The sequence below is a fragment of the Danio rerio genome, chromosome 21 (genome assembly GCF_052040795.2).
Source record: "Danio rerio strain M-AB ecotype USA chromosome 21, GRCz13ab, whole genome shotgun sequence".
In the NCBI taxonomy this organism is placed as follows: domain Eukaryota; kingdom Metazoa; phylum Chordata; class Actinopteri; order Cypriniformes; family Danionidae; genus Danio; species Danio rerio.
Genome location: NC_141041.1, coordinates 14,017,161 through 14,035,000, shown reverse-complemented (window position 1 = coordinate 14,035,000; position 17,840 = coordinate 14,017,161). Strand labels below are relative to the sequence as shown.

Below are 17,840 nucleotides of genomic sequence, written 5' to 3'. Positions count from 1 at the left end.
CAAACTTAACAGCAAATTTTAAGGAAACATTGTTTTGCCATTACAAAAATATTTCGGCTTCGTTGTGGTGTATAAAATCCATTATCCTGAGTTCGCCTCTCTGTTTTGTTTTTGACTTTTATTTTATTTAACACTTTCATTGCTTAACTTGAACCTATCTTGAGCATTGATTAACTTGAGCATTGAAACTGTCATGGTACACAGTATTCATATACCACATGGATATACTTTTAGTATTTGTAAATAATTACAAATTAGAATTTATATATATATATATATATATATATATATATATATATATATATATATATATATATATATATAAAATTATATATATAAAATTATATATATATATATAAAATATATAAAAAATATATTAAAAATTTATATATATATATATATATATATATATATATATATATATATATATATATATATATATATATATATATATATATATATATATATATATATATATATATATATATATATTCCCACAACAGTTCTGTCTGGTTCTCGAATCTGATTGCGATATTCTGCAATAATATAACTTATAGTCTCCTCACCCTTGTGTATAACTCCATCCATAAACAATACAGTGACAGCAGATCAATAAACTCACTACAGTTTGACAAATATTGCAGCTGTTGGACAACATAAGGTACTTTAAAGGCTTTTTAGGTGAAAATGTAGATTATTTTAATTTATATATGTATAATTTCGGAGATTCAGCACGTCGGCATCCATCAGCCTGTCATACTTAGCAGAGCAAAGATGGTTGATGTTCCGCTACAAGATGGCGACAGAGACAGCATAATAATTCCTTAGAGGAGAAAAACTCAGCATAATTTCAATCTACAGCAGATCAAATCATTATAAAACAAATAAGTGACTTTCTAAATCGATCTCTCTCTTTTGTATGTTGTATTTCTGTATTTATACCATAGTAATCTGGTAGTGTTTCTAGCAGTGTTTACTTTAGCTTTTGAACCAATCCGTACTTAAAACAATTCTGCATATAATAATTAACCACCAACAGTCAAACTATGTGTACACCTATTCATTGACTTCTACATACTGCTGTCACATTGACAATTGTATTTTGTCTTGTTTTTTGGGAGTATGTCGTATGTTTGCGCTGTTGTATTTTGCTCTGTCTGTATTTTGCACTGTCTGGAGCCAGCACCTTAGCATTTCACTCATCACCGTACACGTGCTGCTGATGATGTGACAATAAAAGTGATTTGATTTGGGTTATCAACACAATCTCACGACAATTCGTAACTTTTTGATTTAGTGGCTAATTTGTATGAATTTGTACGATCTAATTCGTACAATTTAGTACAATTTGCTCATCACCCAATGACATACCTGTCAACATTGGGATGTGAAAATAAGGGATATGCCCACCATGATAAGGGATTCCCCCAACAACCTCTCATCAGAAAATTCCTCATTTATTAAGATTTTTTTTATTACATTAAATAAGAGGTGTCACATTAAAAATGCACACATCTAACGTTATAATGAAAGCATTCGACTGCTTTCCTTACTTTTAATGCTCATTTAAGACGTAATTAGTTGTGTTTGGGAAAAAAACCCCACCAAGATCGACATCCTTATTATTAATTATGTGTGTATGTCTCTTTAAACACGCACCTAAAGGCCAGACTTTCTCTCCGCTTTAAATCGCGTGTACAGAATCCGTATGGAAAACAGCATGTATTTATCACTATAGAGCACATCAGCTTACAGTCATGCACCATTGTATGACTGTTTTGAGGATTGTATAGGATGGGCGACAGCACCTGTAATCAAAAGGAAATGGAATCACGCCGTTTTTAATATTTATTTATAAGTGTTTTTGTGCCTAAACAAAGCGAAAGCACAGAAGACTCACGTTTTAGAGCAAGGGGTGACGCCTGGTGGTTCGGCGGTATGGGTTGCGTATATTGAGGCTCGGCTGTTCAGAGAAAGACTGAAAATACGCAAGAAATACAGGATGATTTCATGCAGTTCAGCCTTATAATCTAAAAGTATTAGCAAAATCATCTGTTTTGTCATCATTTTACACATTATGCTAGAGAATCATTAAAACAGTACCTCTAAAGTGGCATTCGGGAAGTAGCAAAGGTTTCTGCTGTTTTGACCCCGTTCAGACGTGAAGGAATGGAAAGTAGTTCCTCATACAAATTGAATTTTTATATACTAGACTATGCCATCGAACTGTTGTATAAACGCAATATCACACTAGAAGCAGTGCGATGTGGCTGTATATTGTTTTGGTAATTTTGTTAACCTTAACGTTAATGTTATTTATACTGTTTATTTATTCATTTTTGTAATATTTTTGTATTTCAACTTCTTAAACATTGATATCACACTATGATAATTGAAATAATGTTTGACCATTTATTTACTTTCTTAGCCTTTTAAACTTTTAACTATTTTTATCAGGTATTTTAAAGGATCCATATTATGCAAATAACTTTTATAAGTGGTATAAACACAGTTGTGTGACAACAGTTTGTGAATAAAACCAGCTTCTAATGGTAAAAAAAAATCTTTATTTTTATAAGCTCCACCCGTTAGTGACCATCTCTTCCTCATTAGCATAGGAAATGAGTCTTGTTTTTGAATCTGCCACTATGCTGACACATAGACATTTGTAGCTCTGTCCTCCTTTGAGAGTGCCAAGAGCACAATTTCATTTGAAAATAAAGCGACAGTCACTAAAATGGCACAATTAAAATCAAAGCCTGAAAGGGGCTTTTTCGAAGAGTTCTAAAACATTACGTGTGTGGTATTTTGAGCTGAAACATCACAGACACACTCTAGGGACATCAGAGACTTATTTTATATTTTGTGAAAGGGGTCCCCTATTTAACTTGTTTATACACTGTAAAACCTAATAAGTTAAGGCAGGGATGTCAAACTCAATTCCTGGAGGGCTGCAGTCCTGCACAGTTTAGTTTCAACCCTATTTAAACACACCTGATCAAATTAATTGAGTCATTCAGGCTTGTTTGAAACCTACAGGTAAGTGTGTTGGAGCAGGGTTGGAATTAAACTGTGCGCTGTGGCCCTCCAGGAGTTGAGTTTGACATCCCTGAGTTAAGGTAACTCAAACCATTTGAGAAAACCGATTGCAACAAACCATTTAAGTTAAAAAACTAATCCTAATGAGTACTGTGGACTTAATCCATTTGAGTAAATGAAGCATAGTAAAACTCAACACAGGAAGAGAACTCAAACCAACTGAGTACTGTAAAACCCAAAAAGTTCAGGCACTTTAAACCATTTGAGAAAACCGATTGCTACAAACCATTTGAGTAAATCCAAAATGAATCCATATGAGTCATGTAAACTTACTCTATTTAAGCTGAAGTATTGAGGTATATATACACTCATTTGATAAAGCTAACTGATGGGTTTTACAGTGTATACATATATAATCTAAGCTATTGACCTTATTTTCCGCGGACGAGCGGGCGCAGCCATTTGAATCTTTTTGTCACGAGACTTCCGGTCTCATTCACTTCCATTTATTTTTAGACAATAAAAACTGCTCGTTTCGCTGTTTGATGTTGCAAACTGATATTTCCTTGTTATATTATTCTACTTGGTCTGTATAGTCATGCAAACATTTGTTTGTAGAGCAAGTAGTTTGACCGTTTTTTGCCGTTTATTATTCCTTGTCATTTCTCCCATAGGCGACTGAAACGGAAGTTCTAAGACAATCGCGAAAACAGGCGCACTTCCGCATTTTAGAATAAGGTCAATGAAAAAGCATAAATCATCAAGATATTTACAACACTGTGTGCAAGTTTTTTTTTTCTTTTCTTCCCTCATCTGAGACTTGTGAAGAAAGTTAACTATCCAAAATCCTCTCAATCATTGCTTGCTTCGACATGCACTTGCACAGCGAGTCTCTGTTAAGCTCACATCTTTCATGCTCAGGTAGCTGAAGCCTGAGTTTTCTGATGTTTGCACTCTTCCTCAGCATGCGAGTGATCCGCAAAGGCATTTTATTACCTTGCTGAAGTCGTGGGGTGTTCTGGAGGCTCTGCTATTGCATGTGTGCTGATGTCCAAGGGAATAAACCTGGAAGAGCTCAGACTGCTGAAAATCATACGTCACTCACTGAAAACCATTGCTTCTACCTCTGCCCATAGATGAGTGTTTTATCACTGAAACACAGTCTTTGTGCCAGGTTTCTGTATACAGGGTTTTAGGAGAGCATGTAGAGCTGCAGGATAAGTAATTAATACGCACGCCATTCATCAACATGCAGACCTGCAGAGAATGGAATACTATTCATTTTTTTAAACTAATATTAAAGTTTTCATTCAGGTTTTCCCTATTAGTGAAATAAATGAGCTAATAAATAGAAAATAAAAATTAATATAAATAAAAACTAACAAATAGTAACTGTCATGGATACAACCACATTCACAATCTGTAGTTAATGTCTTCGCAAAAACATTGGTTCTCAATTTGGGCCGAGACCCTCTAGGGGGTCGCAAGACAATGAGGGGGGGTCGCTTGGTGATTTCCAGAAATATCACACATGTTATTAAACTATTAGAATTACCATATATTCTCCATAGTTAAAGCAAGAATAGTCTTATGCTGTACACATTGTGCCCACCATTCTAATTAAGTGAGGTTAATATTAAACAATTACTAACTATAATGACTATAAAAAACTATATGGATTTTAGACTGCCACTTTTTCTGTGTTGTCGATAAGCTTGTTTATGTAGTTACTATTGGTGTGTCTGCACTGTTGTTTGGATGTTTGAAACGACGTCCAAGAATAGTGGGGGTCGCGAGTCACTGGAATTGTTACTTTGTGGGTCACGAGCTGAAATGTTTGAGAAGCCCTGACCACTATTTGAGCAAAGCTGTAAACACTGAGTTAATGAAGTGTTCAATATTCCACACTTCTTTCTATTGGTCATCAGTTAGTATACAGTATATACATTATCCGGGTATTGACAATGCACAATTCTGTGTGAATTCCCTAAATATATATATTTTTTATTCTACAAAATATTTTTTAAGAATATATTGTCCAGTACAGATATTTTATTTCATGTCTATCTGCACACCTCTGATTATTAATATGTTATATATTAATCTGATATTAATCTGTTCATAGCTAATGCAACCTGTATATAATTTTCATAGTACATCAGGAAATGTCACCCATAGTTTTTCTATAACTGCACTTTATAATTTATACCTATATCCTGCACATGCTGCTATTGCACTCCTGGTTAGACCTAAACTGCATTTCCTTGTCTTGTACTTGTACATGTGTCATGACAATAAAATTTGATCTAATCTAAAAAATAGGCATAGAGGGTTGGCACGGTAGCACAGTGGCTCAGTGGTTGGCACTGTCGCCTCACAGCAAAAAGGCTGTTGGTTCAAGTCTCGACTGGACTTCTTTGTGGAGTTTGCATGTTCTCCAAGTTTTCCTCTGGGTGCTTTGATTTCCCCCACGATCCAAAGACATGCGCTATGGGTGAATTCAGTTAACTTAAATGGCTAGTGTATGTGTGTGAGGTGTACGATATAGGTGTTCCAGTAGTGGGTTACGGCTGGAAGGGTATCTGTATAAACAAATGCTGGAATAGTTGTCAGTTCATTCCGCTGTGGCGACCCTTGATGAATAAGGGACTAAGCCGAACGAAAAAGAATGAATGAGTGGCATACTATAGTGCATAAGCATGCGATTTGAGATGCAGATCAGCAACTGTTTGGCAACCAGGTGGACATGTCGAGCTACACAAGAAAGTTGAGAATCCTTTAACTTTATGCAAATTAAGAGCGACAGGCCAATAGGAACACCGATATAGCTCAAGTGATCCTCTCTCAACTCCTACAGAGGTTGATTGTATTATCTGTGGTGTAGACCTACACAGATCTGTGTTTGCAGCAGATTGCCACCCAGAGCGATAGGCGCTGCTAGTGTGAATGAGGCATAAGAAGATCAAGATGGGACAGAATATGGCATATTACTTCAAAAATATATATATATTTTTGTTAAAATCTGATAATATTATAAATGGACATTACGAAATATAAAAAGGGCTGGTTTATGACCCATTTATATATTTTATAAAGCTCAAGAATTGGACAATGGAGATTTTTTACCATTGTGCTTTGGCGCTGTATGTAGGTTTCCACATACTGTATGCCATCCATCATGATCTAAGGAGAAACTGTATGCCAAACTCTTATCAAGCAACTTACATTTCTTTCTCAGCTAATGGAAATTTAAGTCGCCACATAACTCCAAAACGTTTCAAATCTGCACAGCGTGGCATGACCCGCAGGAAATGGCTTCAGATGTCATTTATTTTACAATTCTCATTTTCATCTGTCTCCTTTCTGTACTTTTCCCTCTTTCCCCATCTTTTCGTGATGTTTGCTGTCATCGGAGCTTGCTTGAGTGGTCATGTTGTGAAAATGTTAAATTCTCTTTTCTGTCTGGCTTCTTTACAACTCGCTTGTCCTTCCGAATCCACCCAAAATAAGCATGTTTGGATTTTCTGTTTTATTTCATTTTATTAATTTTTTTAAAGTTTTTGCACCACTTTGTTTTGTTTATAAAGCTATAGTCTATTCTGTGTATGGGAGTAACCAATATACACAAATATGCTAGAAACAGTTTTTGCTCTAGCAAATTTCAATGTAATTTATTAGAAAATTAGTGCCAAGTAACAATTTAAACTTTATGCATTATATGTAGATATAACATTCCATGTTTAAAAGTACACCAATAATCTGTTTTATTTACAAACTTTCAAAACTCATTTTACATTATTCCCTTATTTCTTCACTTTAAAAAATCCAGGGTTCCACACAACTCCTTTATGTTGTCATTCATTCTTCATTCATTTTCTTGTCGGCTTAGTCCCTTTATTAATCTGGGTTCGCACAGCAGAATGAACCGCCAACTTAACCAGCAAGTTCTTACGCAGTGGATGCCCTTCCAGCCGCAACCCATCTCTGGGAAACATCCACACATACACACACACACACTCATACACTACGGACAATTTAGTCTACCCAATTCACCTGTACCGCATGTCTTTGGACTGTGGGGGAAACCGGAGTACCCGGAGGAAACACACGCGAACGCAGGGAGACGCCAACTGAGCCGAGGATCAAACCATCAACCTTCTTGCTGTGAGGCGAAGGTGCTACCCATTGCGCCACTGCGTCGCCTCCTTTATGTTGTACCAAAACAAATCAATAAAGTTAACTTAATCGTTTTTTTTTTTTTTTTTTTTACAAACTTAGTTGTATTGAACATAAAACAATTAAGTTGTCCCCAAAAAACCTTTAGAATTGTGCTGTTTCAACTCCGTAATTTGAACAAGCAGCAGCAATAATTTTTGAGTGTCGTAATAGTCTTCTAATTGCAACTTTATTCAGTCTGACTTTTTTTGACTTTGACTCTTTTTTTATTTTAATTGAAGATCTCAAACTTATTTTACCATAAATTAATGTTTTAAAACTTTAAATTTAGGTCTTATGTGACTATTTTCATTTATATTTCATTTTCACATTTGTCAACATTGAGATTTTATATCTTATAGGGACTTAATTTCATAGTCTGATTTTATATATATATATATATTTTTTGAGAATAATAATAATAATAATATTAATAATATTAATAATACACTTTATTTACTGGTACCTTTCAAAACACTCAGGGACACCTTACAGTATACACTACCTGACAAAAGTCTTGTCATCGATCGCAGTTGTAAGAACAACACATAATAACTTGACTTCAAGTTGATCATTTGGAAGTGGCAGAAGGTCAATTTTTCAGATGAATCATCTGTTGAACTGCATCCCAATCATCGCAAATACTACAAAAGACCTATTGGAACCTGCATAGACCCCAGATTCTCATAGAAGTCAGTCAAGTTTGGTGAAGGAAAAGTCATAGTTTAGGGTTACATTCAGTATGGGGGCGTGCGAGAGATCTGCAGAGTGGATGGCAACATCAACAACCTGAGGCATCAAGACATTTGTGCTGCCTATTACACTACAAACCACAGGAGAGGGAAAATTCTTCAGCAGGATAGCGCTCACTCTCATACTTAAGCCTCCACATCAAAGTTCCTTAAAACAAAGAATGTCAAGGTGCTCTAGGATTGGCCAGCCCAGTCACCAGACATGAACAATATTGAGCATGTCAGGGGTAAGATAAAGGAGGAGGCATTGAAGATGAATCCAAAAAATCTTGATAAACTCCGGGAGTCCTGCAAGAATGCTGTCTTTGCCATTCCAGATGACTTTATTAATAAGTGATTTGAGTCATTGCAGAGATGTATGGATGCAGTCCTCCACGCTCATGGGAGTCATACACAATATAAATTCTTTTTCCACTGCACCATGACTTTATATTCTATACTGTACATTATTTCTATTAAGTGACTAGACTTTTGTCTAAGCAAGTCAGACCTTACTGTCCTAATTAAATAATTAAAAATCACGGAATATTTTATTTTAGTAAAATAAACGTAATCTAGAGGCTTTTGTGTTTCATATAAGAAACTTCAGATACCACATGATCAACTAGAAGGCAAGTTATTATTTGCTGTTCCTAAAACTTGGGTAGGCAATAGGACTTTTGTCAGGTAGTGAAAAGCTATAGACAGAATATTAAACCAGAAAATCATTAAAAGCAATCATGAGCAAAAAATAAATAAAAATTGTATCCAACTGCATGGCGAACTTGCAAAGGCAGAGAGTTCTTTAGTGCTACACAACTAAAAGCCCTACCACAACATCATTTCATCTTATATTTGGAAGCAGATAACAATTCAGCAGAGGATGATCTTAGCGAGTGCAAAATTAATGTAAAAATGAAGAGGATCAGAAAGATGATGCGGTGCCAAGTTATGAAGAGCTTTGTATGTTAGGAGTAGGAGTTTATATTGTACAGGATAGTGAACAGGGAGCCACTGCAGGTGAAAGAGAATTGGAGTTATGTGATCAGAAGCATGCAGGTGACTATCCAACTGATGAATTCTGAATTAACTGTTATCTATGAAGTTGCTTATCAGGGATGCCAGATAGGAGAGAGTTACAGTAATCAATCCGTGATGTAACTAAAGCATGAACAAGCACTTCAGTACTTTGTTGAGATAGTGAAGAGTGAAGTCTTGCAATGTTACGCAAATGAAAAAAGGCAGAAGCAGAACGTGATGATAGTTGATGATTGGTTATCTACTGGGTATTCAAGTTAAATTGAACAATTCACAATTTGAACAACTGGAGAGAGAAAAGAAACTATATATACACATTTTTAAAACTTTAAAGAAAAATGACTGACATGACAAAACCCGCTGCTTTGTCTGAGTATAACAGCATTAAATCTAGACATTTTAATATAAATATTTACAGAGCCTTTATGGTTCTTCAGCCTGAAGCGTCACAGAAATTGAGTGTGTGTCAAATGTCTAAAGTGGCAGATAAAAGACTATGAAGCCAACAGCCTGAATAGCATAAATGTATTATGATATAAGTTATGTTTGCCTGAATAACACTCTGACATTCTTCCCGTCTCTGAATCCTAGAGGGAAAAATCAAATGAATGCATACACACACCATGCAAACTGTTCATCTTAAACATCTATGCTTACATACCCCATGTTGTGTTTGTATGCAAAATGAGTGCCTGCATGTGGTAGTATATATATATATATATATATATGCAGTGATCTTTCTACCACCAACTTTTGATGCTGAGCAGTTTGAAAAAAAAGTGTCTTTTATTGATGTTTTAAATAGTTTGAGATACTGTCTGCTACCTGTGTCGGTGTTAAATAAAGTAAGTCAATTTATTATAATAAAAATACTGGTTTGGGATCAGTAATATTTTTAAAAGTTTTACTGTAAAAAAAAAAAAAAGTTGACAACATAAAGTGAAAGTGAAGCAATCAGTCAAGTTTACATTATTTTGTACATTGGTTTCCACCTTAATGAAAATTTATTAAACAAACTCGACTAATGTAACCATTTAGAAGAAAACGTCATGTTTTACTATAGCTTTTAGCACAAGAGTGCTGCCGTCTTGTTCCGTTCCCTTAGCTAAAGAGTTTAATTGAAAAAAAGAAAAATAGAATAAATCTATTTTTGTATATTAGACACACAACTGATGCTTGTATTTGCATCAGCTCCAGAACCACAACTTTAAACTAGGCTCTGCAGTCTCCGTGTTCAGTCCATTACATCTACTGTATATATTCAGCTGAGGGAATCATGACGTCAGACACGGCAATATTTCAAGATGGCGGTGGCCTAGGTGTAAAGCTATAGTAAAACATGACATTTTCTTAAAAATGGTTATATTAATGGAGTTATATATATATATATATATATATATATATATATATATATATATATATATATATATATATATATATATATATATATATATATTTAATGAAGTGGAAATCCATGTACAAAATAATGTAAACTTAACTGAGTGCTTCACTTACACTTTAATCTTGTAAGGCAACTTGCTGTACAGCTTTTGCACTTAAAAGTTTTGCACTTGACTCAATCTAAGTTTATAACAGGCACACAAAATCTTAAGACATTAATATTAGGTTAGATATAGATTGTGTTGTCAGGTGACCAAAATTCAATGTCTACTCAGCGTCTAAGGAAAACTTTATTTTTATGTCCAATAATAACGATATTTTTAGTTGATTTTAGGTTGTGTTGGAAAGTGACCAAAATCCAATGTCATATTGACATCAAATTCTGACATTTTTTGTGAGGTATGGCAACCAAAATCCAACATCTGATAGACGTCATAGTGGTAGCGTCCACACAATATCAAGCTATAACATTATTAGACATTATATATATTATACAGATATTTAGTTGATTTTAGGATGGACGTTAGACATTGGCAATGTCCAAAAAATTGTAAAAAGCCAAATAATTCATAATTTGACATACTTTATGAGGAGAATAGTTTTTTAAAAATGTTTGGTTCTGGAGTCAACCAGATTTTCATTTCCGAACAAAATACAACATCCCCACAATGTTGGGGTACAACGTCAATCTGATGTCATGTTGACGTCCTGTTCCTGCTGGGTTGAGTCAAATAAAAAAAGGTCTGCAGCAGGATTGCAAAATAACCTTAATAGTCAACTTTTTTTTTTTACTGCTCAGCAAGGCTGCATTTATTTGACATTAAATACTTTAAAAACTGTGTCAATTAATATTGCAATTTAAAATATCAGTTTTCTACTGAATGTGGTTTTCTACTGAATGTGGTATTTTTAGTATCTTCAGAATTCTCTATAATATAATGATCTGCTTCTAAAAAACATTTAGTATTATTATGGGTGTTCAAAACTGTTAATTTGTCTTGTTATTTAAACAGGAAATTGGGACATGCACTTTTAGAAATAAAGGTACGCAAGCTGTCACTTGGGTGGTACCTTGGGTTGTACTTAAAGAATCCATATTGGTACCTCAAATGTTTATATTGATACCTAAAATTTCTAAGAGGAACCCATTTCAAAGTTTGAGCAGTGTTTTGTACTTTTTAGGTACGAATATGAACCCTTGAGGTACAAATTTGTTCCTTTTGAAAAGGTACAACCCCAGTGATAGCTTGTGTACCTTTATTTCTGAGAGCGTATTAGCATTCAAAAGTACCATTAGAAATGCTTTTTATTAATCAAGCACAAGTTCAGTATTTGAAAAGTTAAGGTAAAGACATTTCAAAAGTCCAATGAGATTAAAATAACACATTTTAGATGTTAGTATTAGTATTTTAGTCTTCAAAGATATCTATAAGCTAGTGGGGTACAAAACAATGACAAAATTCACATTTAGAAGATGTTAAACTGATATAAACATGTAAAGATTGTAGTTTGTCAGTTCCCCCTAAATAGATCAACCCTTTTTTACATGTCAACTCATACCTCAATTTCTCATCAAATCTTGTCCAGACAAATGCTCTCTAGTGTCTGACATGTCTCATTTCATTTGCTTTTCATTTGATGTGCTTGAGCTCAACCAATAAGAAAATACAAACAAAATGTTATTGGCTATTTTTTAAATGGGAAGGAGCTAATCAGTCCCGCCCACTTTTTGTTTTTCAGTTTAGATTACATCAAGCATCGAACAAAAAATGCACATTTCAAAGCACTTCACAGAAACCTTTAAATATAACATACTATTTTCATCAAAAAATCCTGCAAAGTAGAAAAAATCTTTAAAAAAATCTCAAACTTTTGACATCTTTACCTTTTTAGGGTTTTGATTGGCGTGCGTTTGTGTGTTTATACGTATGTGCAGGTTAGTGCTTTTGACCCCATGACCTCAAGCCATGACCTTTCAGCTCAATACAAGCCTATCACAAAAAGCCACCTGTATCAGCTCTCTGCTCCGTGTCTCTTTAGCCATGTAGACAGCAGGCTTGCTTGTATGCAGGATACCTGTGTAAGGTAATTAAATCCATTAGAGTGTGATTAAGGCCTGTCAGGTGCAGCACAGATGATAAGAGTGGCAGTGTTAATAGACTAAAGCTCGAGGGAGGAGGCCCAGATAGCGGCCCGATCCGTCTTTATATCCACCCGGTGTCTTTTCCAATTATTCTCCAACTTCTGTTTGCTTGTGTCCTCACGCTCATCCGCACAGAACGGCGCATGACTTTCGCCGATATAAGAGCCCACGCACGGATACTCTTGTACAAACAAACAAACATTTTCTTTTCCCCCATTAAACTCGAGAATGATGCAGAAACACTAAAACGCACTCGACAAATGCCTCATATTGCTGTGTTATGGCAAACTTTGGATTTTGGTTATCACATCTTGCCTTATTATTTTTAATCACAACTAGTTAAGCAGGTGCTAATATTGTTTTTTTACTATGTGTTTTTAGAATTATGGATTGGACATATGAAAATGATGCTCTGGTGCTTATTGTGTGATGTTGAAACATTATACATTAATTGATTGATCTAAAAAAACACTAGAGGGCGCATATTCACCACAAACAATGACATATATGCATGACACAGTGAATAAGTGTGGAATCATGGGATTTGTGATCTTCATTACATCCAGAAAACATGTTCATATATGAGTAGGGCTTAAGTTGTGCCGGAACATGCCTAATCCAGCACCTCTGAAATCTGATCCAGCACCTCATTTTTCCAGTCCTCCTCCTCAACCGCCCTCCTCCCCCATCCGCTGTTCACTTTAACTCCCCAACCCTCTTTACTTTCGTCTGTGACACCCCTGCCCCGCTCACTTTCGTCCGCGACACCCCTTCGCCATCCACCGCACCATCCACCAATCACCCCGCAACCCCGCCGCTCTCCACGTTCGTGCATGACACCTCTCCATCCTTGGGCATCATGCCTGATCCATTACCTTGATCTGTTCTGGGACCTCGCAATTCACAAATTAAGCACTTTATATGAGTTAAAGTATTCAACACTTATTTTCATAGTAGTAAGCAGAATAAGGCTGAAAGCTGTTAAAGCTTCTCTACTTAAATGTTTTGCACTTGACTCGATTTAAGTTTATAACAGGCACACAACATCTTAAGACATTAATAATAGGTTAGATATAGGTTGTGGTGTCAGGTGACCAAAATTTAATGTCTACCCAGCGTCTAAGGACAACTTTATTTTGACGTCCAATAATGACGATATATTTGGTTAATTTTAGGTTGTGTTGGAAAGTGACCAAAATACAATGTCATATTGACGTCAAATACTGATATTTTTTTTGTCAGGTATGGCAACCAAAATCCAACTTCTGATATACGTTATAGTGGTAACGTCCATACAATGTCAATTTTTGCATGTCGTTTATATACACTAAGAATGGCAGCTACGCTAATTGTTCTCTTTATCCTCTATTTCCACCTGGGGATACTCATCCCGAGGCCCTCAGACTATGCAGCGCCGCTGATTCAATCCAAGACTAGTGACGAGATGATCCCAAGGTTTCCATAATCCTGGACCAGACCGTATCCTGAGCAGCTGGTGCGGTGGTCAGCTCTGCTCAAGACATTTGGCCATGGGTAAAATGGTCGTGCCCAAAGACTGGTTTCTCTCAAAGTTTTTTTATTCTTCGCTTTCGCCAATCAGTAAAGTTTTTCCTTGCCGCTGTCGCCACTGACTTGCATGGTTTGGGACCTGTAGAGCTGCACATCAATGGATTTGCTCTTCAGTGTTGGACTCAGTAGTGATTATTAAACCACACTGAACTGAGCTAAACTGAACTGAACTTAAACTCTGAAAACTGAACTGCACTGCTCAATTTATTACAATCTTCTATGTAAAGCTAATTTGACACAATCTACATTGTAAAAGTGCTATAGTAATAAAAGTGAATTGAATTAAAATAGAAAGTAGAGTAAGGCTGAAAGCTGTTGAAGCAAAATGATTCCACTGGAGCAATTGCTTATTTCTCTGGGTTTAAACATTCTTTGCAACATTTGGGATAATGTAAGTACAAAAGTCATCAATATTACTGACATGATCCGGGTGTGTCTAAATGCTGTCATTGTGTATTTGTTGTGTCATGTCATTGTGTTCCATGTGCTTCTGTTTATGTCATGCGATTCCTTTGTTCTGTTTTCCTGCCATTTGTTAATGTTCATTAGTTCTACTTGTGTCACACCCCTGCATGAATTTAGTTAAATAATGTTTTGTGTAGTTATACCCCATTTATCAGTTCAGTTTATTCGTTGTCCAGTATTAAATTGTCACTCCTCCTTGTCCTACCTGCAGTTCATGTTCCAGTTGTAAGTGTGATTAAAAAAAAAAAGATATGTGTTTTTGAAAATTCATGTGATTCCGTGCTTCTGTTAGTGAGCAACAGTGACAATTACATTGCTCTGGAGGTTTCTGGATGTTTTAATGAAAAAATCATAAGTACTGTTTTGTGCTTTTAAGTTGAACATGATTTTATTTGGGTTCTCAAATATTTCCTTAGAAAAGTTTTTCATAACATTAATTTTCCTCCATATTCTTGTTCTTATCTGATGTCTTGATCAACATGTCACACTCCCAAGATCCATCAATAATAATAAAAAAAGAAGTTTTATCATTCACTTACCCTCAAATGTTTCCAAAACTTCATAATGATCAATTTTAAACACAAAAGAGGATGTTTTGAAGAATCTCAGGAACCTTTAACCATTGACCTGGGGAAAACAAATACTATGGAAGTCAATGGTTGCCGCATTAGAGCTTCTTCATGATATCTTCTTTTGTGTTGACAGAAGAATGAAACTCAAACAGGTTTGAGACAAGTGATGGGTAAGTAAATGATGACAGAACTTTCAGTTTTGGGGTGAACTACCCCTTTAGTTTGATGACAGCAATTCAGAGAACAAATTGTCATTTAGAGTAATTTTGTTAAACACAACAAATATTACATATTCAGTTTTCAGGCATGCGCAAGTACTAGACAACCAAACCAGCAATGCTGGACTGTACATGCAAAAACTGAATGTTTCTTGCAACATAGGCTCATTCTGAAAATGTAGCTCTAAATACATTTCCAGATATTGCGAAATATGTGGCCAGAAGTATGTATAGCTGCATTTTGTCTTCAAAAAGAACATTTCGCAGCGGTATGACATCATTCATTTTTGTACTTACCAGCTGACTGCTTACCTTCATATGGACTGCTTTCCCGCTGTTACCAGTTTGACCAGTTAACTCGCCATGTTTGTCAGCGGACTTGAGATGCAGAGAGGAGTTGACGGCAGCAACAGGATTCGAGTACGATGAAGAACGGTTCCAGAAAGCAGGTAAGACAAAAACAGAATTCAAAAAATAAAATAAACAAGTAAATAAAAGGGTGAGAATGTGGTAAAATCTGAAAATGTGGTAAAAATCAGGCGAGGGCTTTTCTTTTTCTGAATTGCTTTTTAAAACTGTCGGTTTGGTTTATGAAAGTGGGTAGGCAGGTCAATTGGTGCTTTTTAAAACACTATTGGTTGGGTTTAGGGCAGGAGGAGGGTTAGTCAATCAGTCAGTCAGTCAACAGCAGCCACTGGTGGATTTATTCGAGAACAGTATGAATGACAATCGCGAGAGAAATTTGAGATCTCAAAAAGCGTACTCAGCAGCCTCTGGTGGACTCACAAGAAACCCTGCAAAATTTGTCACTCTCCAGATATGTATATAGCAGCATGTTTTCAGAATGAGCCTGGGTTTATTTATTTATTTTTTTCTACAAAGTCGCCAAAAACTGGCCTGGCATGCATGATAAGGTGCTTTTGTTGTTTTTACTGATCCATCAACGCTTTCTGTATGCAAAATTGTAAATACAAAAAAAAATATTTGTAATTTTGTGAAAGTCTTACACAGATTTTTCATTCTCAACTCTTCTATTTTAACAGGGGGATCCAAGCCAGAAATCTCTCGAAATATCAAGAGGCGTCTGGGCCCGAAATGTACAGAGACTGAAACATCAAGACTTGGGATGTAACATCAAGCATGGGCTTTCAGCAGACAACCCTGTGGGAACCGTTCTGACTCCCTTAGCAATATTATTAAAATGCTATGGAACGCCATATCAACATCCTGGCAACCTGCGGTGCTTTTGCTTGTGCAAACTCCATTTAGAATTTCTTATGAAAATGTAAGTTCTCCTTTAATATTTTTGTACATAATGGAAATGCACTGGAAGAACGTGCCTCCCATTTCTGAGTACCACCAGGGATGCACACATAATATACAGTACATATATATATAACCATGAGATGTGGCCTTTTATCTGCTAAATAAAGATTGTGATAGCACAGATAGGCCTAGAGGAGAGCTGATCTCCAGGGGAGAGAGGCTAGAAAACAGATGAGAGCTTTAGAAATCCCCCGCCCAGACCTCAAAAGGAGAGAAAAAAAAGCTTATTATCTTGATCAGCTGCTTCTTAGCTGACACATAGGAACACTTTACTCAAGATAAGGTCTAATCTGGCTTACTGAAAAAATGCACTTGTTTATTTATTTATATATTTAGCTATCTGCTCCTTCAAGGTTATGCTGCTAAGGTGGGTCAGGGAGACGGGGAGTTTCTCTTCCATCTTTCTTTTTCTGTCCTTCGTTGGCTTGTTTTCTTTAGCCTTTCATGTCATGCGTATTCTAATTTAGAAGGTCTTTTTTCTACACATATATTTTGAACATAATTTTACAAACTACATGCAGAATTTGTAGAATGTTTAACTTTAGGAGTTGTGCCCTGATTCCCTGAGGTCAAAATGATCTTCTGTGTATTTTTTAATATATTTCCTAAATCAGGGGTTCTCAACCTTTTTCTTGAAGTCAGAATTATTAACCCCCCCCTTTATTTTCCCCCAATTTCTGTTTAACAGATAGAGAAAAAAATCAACACATTTCTAAACATAATATTTTTAATAACTCATTTCTAATAACTGATTTATTTAATCTTTGCCATCATGACAGTACATATAATATTTGACTGTATATTTTTCAAGACACTTCCATTCAATTAAAACTGACATTTAAATGCTTAACTAGGTAAATTAGGTTAACTAGGCAGGTTGGGGTAATTAGGCAAGTTATTGTATAATGATGGTTTGTTCTGTAAACTATCTGAAAAAACTATAGCTTAAAGGGGCTAATAATTTTGACCTTAAAATGTTTGTTAAAAAATTAAAAACTGCTTTTATTCTAGTCAAAAAACAAATAACACTTTCTCCAGAAGAAAAAATATCAGCAGACATACTGTAAAAGTTCCGTCGCTCTGTTAAACATCATTTGCGAAATATATAAAAAAAATCAGGGGA

General features: G+C 35.5%; 1 protein-coding gene across 2 annotated transcripts in view; it reads left to right on the top strand.

Annotated features, from left to right (window-relative positions):
• Positions 1–17,840, top strand: part of LOC141379815 (uncharacterized) — a 461,403-nt gene that overhangs the window by 204,649 nt on the left and 238,914 nt on the right. For both annotated transcript variants that reach the window (XR_015520025.1, XM_087300927.1), the window contains exons 3-4: positions 15,692–15,840; positions 16,435–16,676. The gene's annotated coding sequence lies outside the window, so the exon portion shown is untranslated. The remainder of the gene's footprint in view (positions 1–15,691; positions 15,841–16,434; positions 16,677–17,840) is intronic.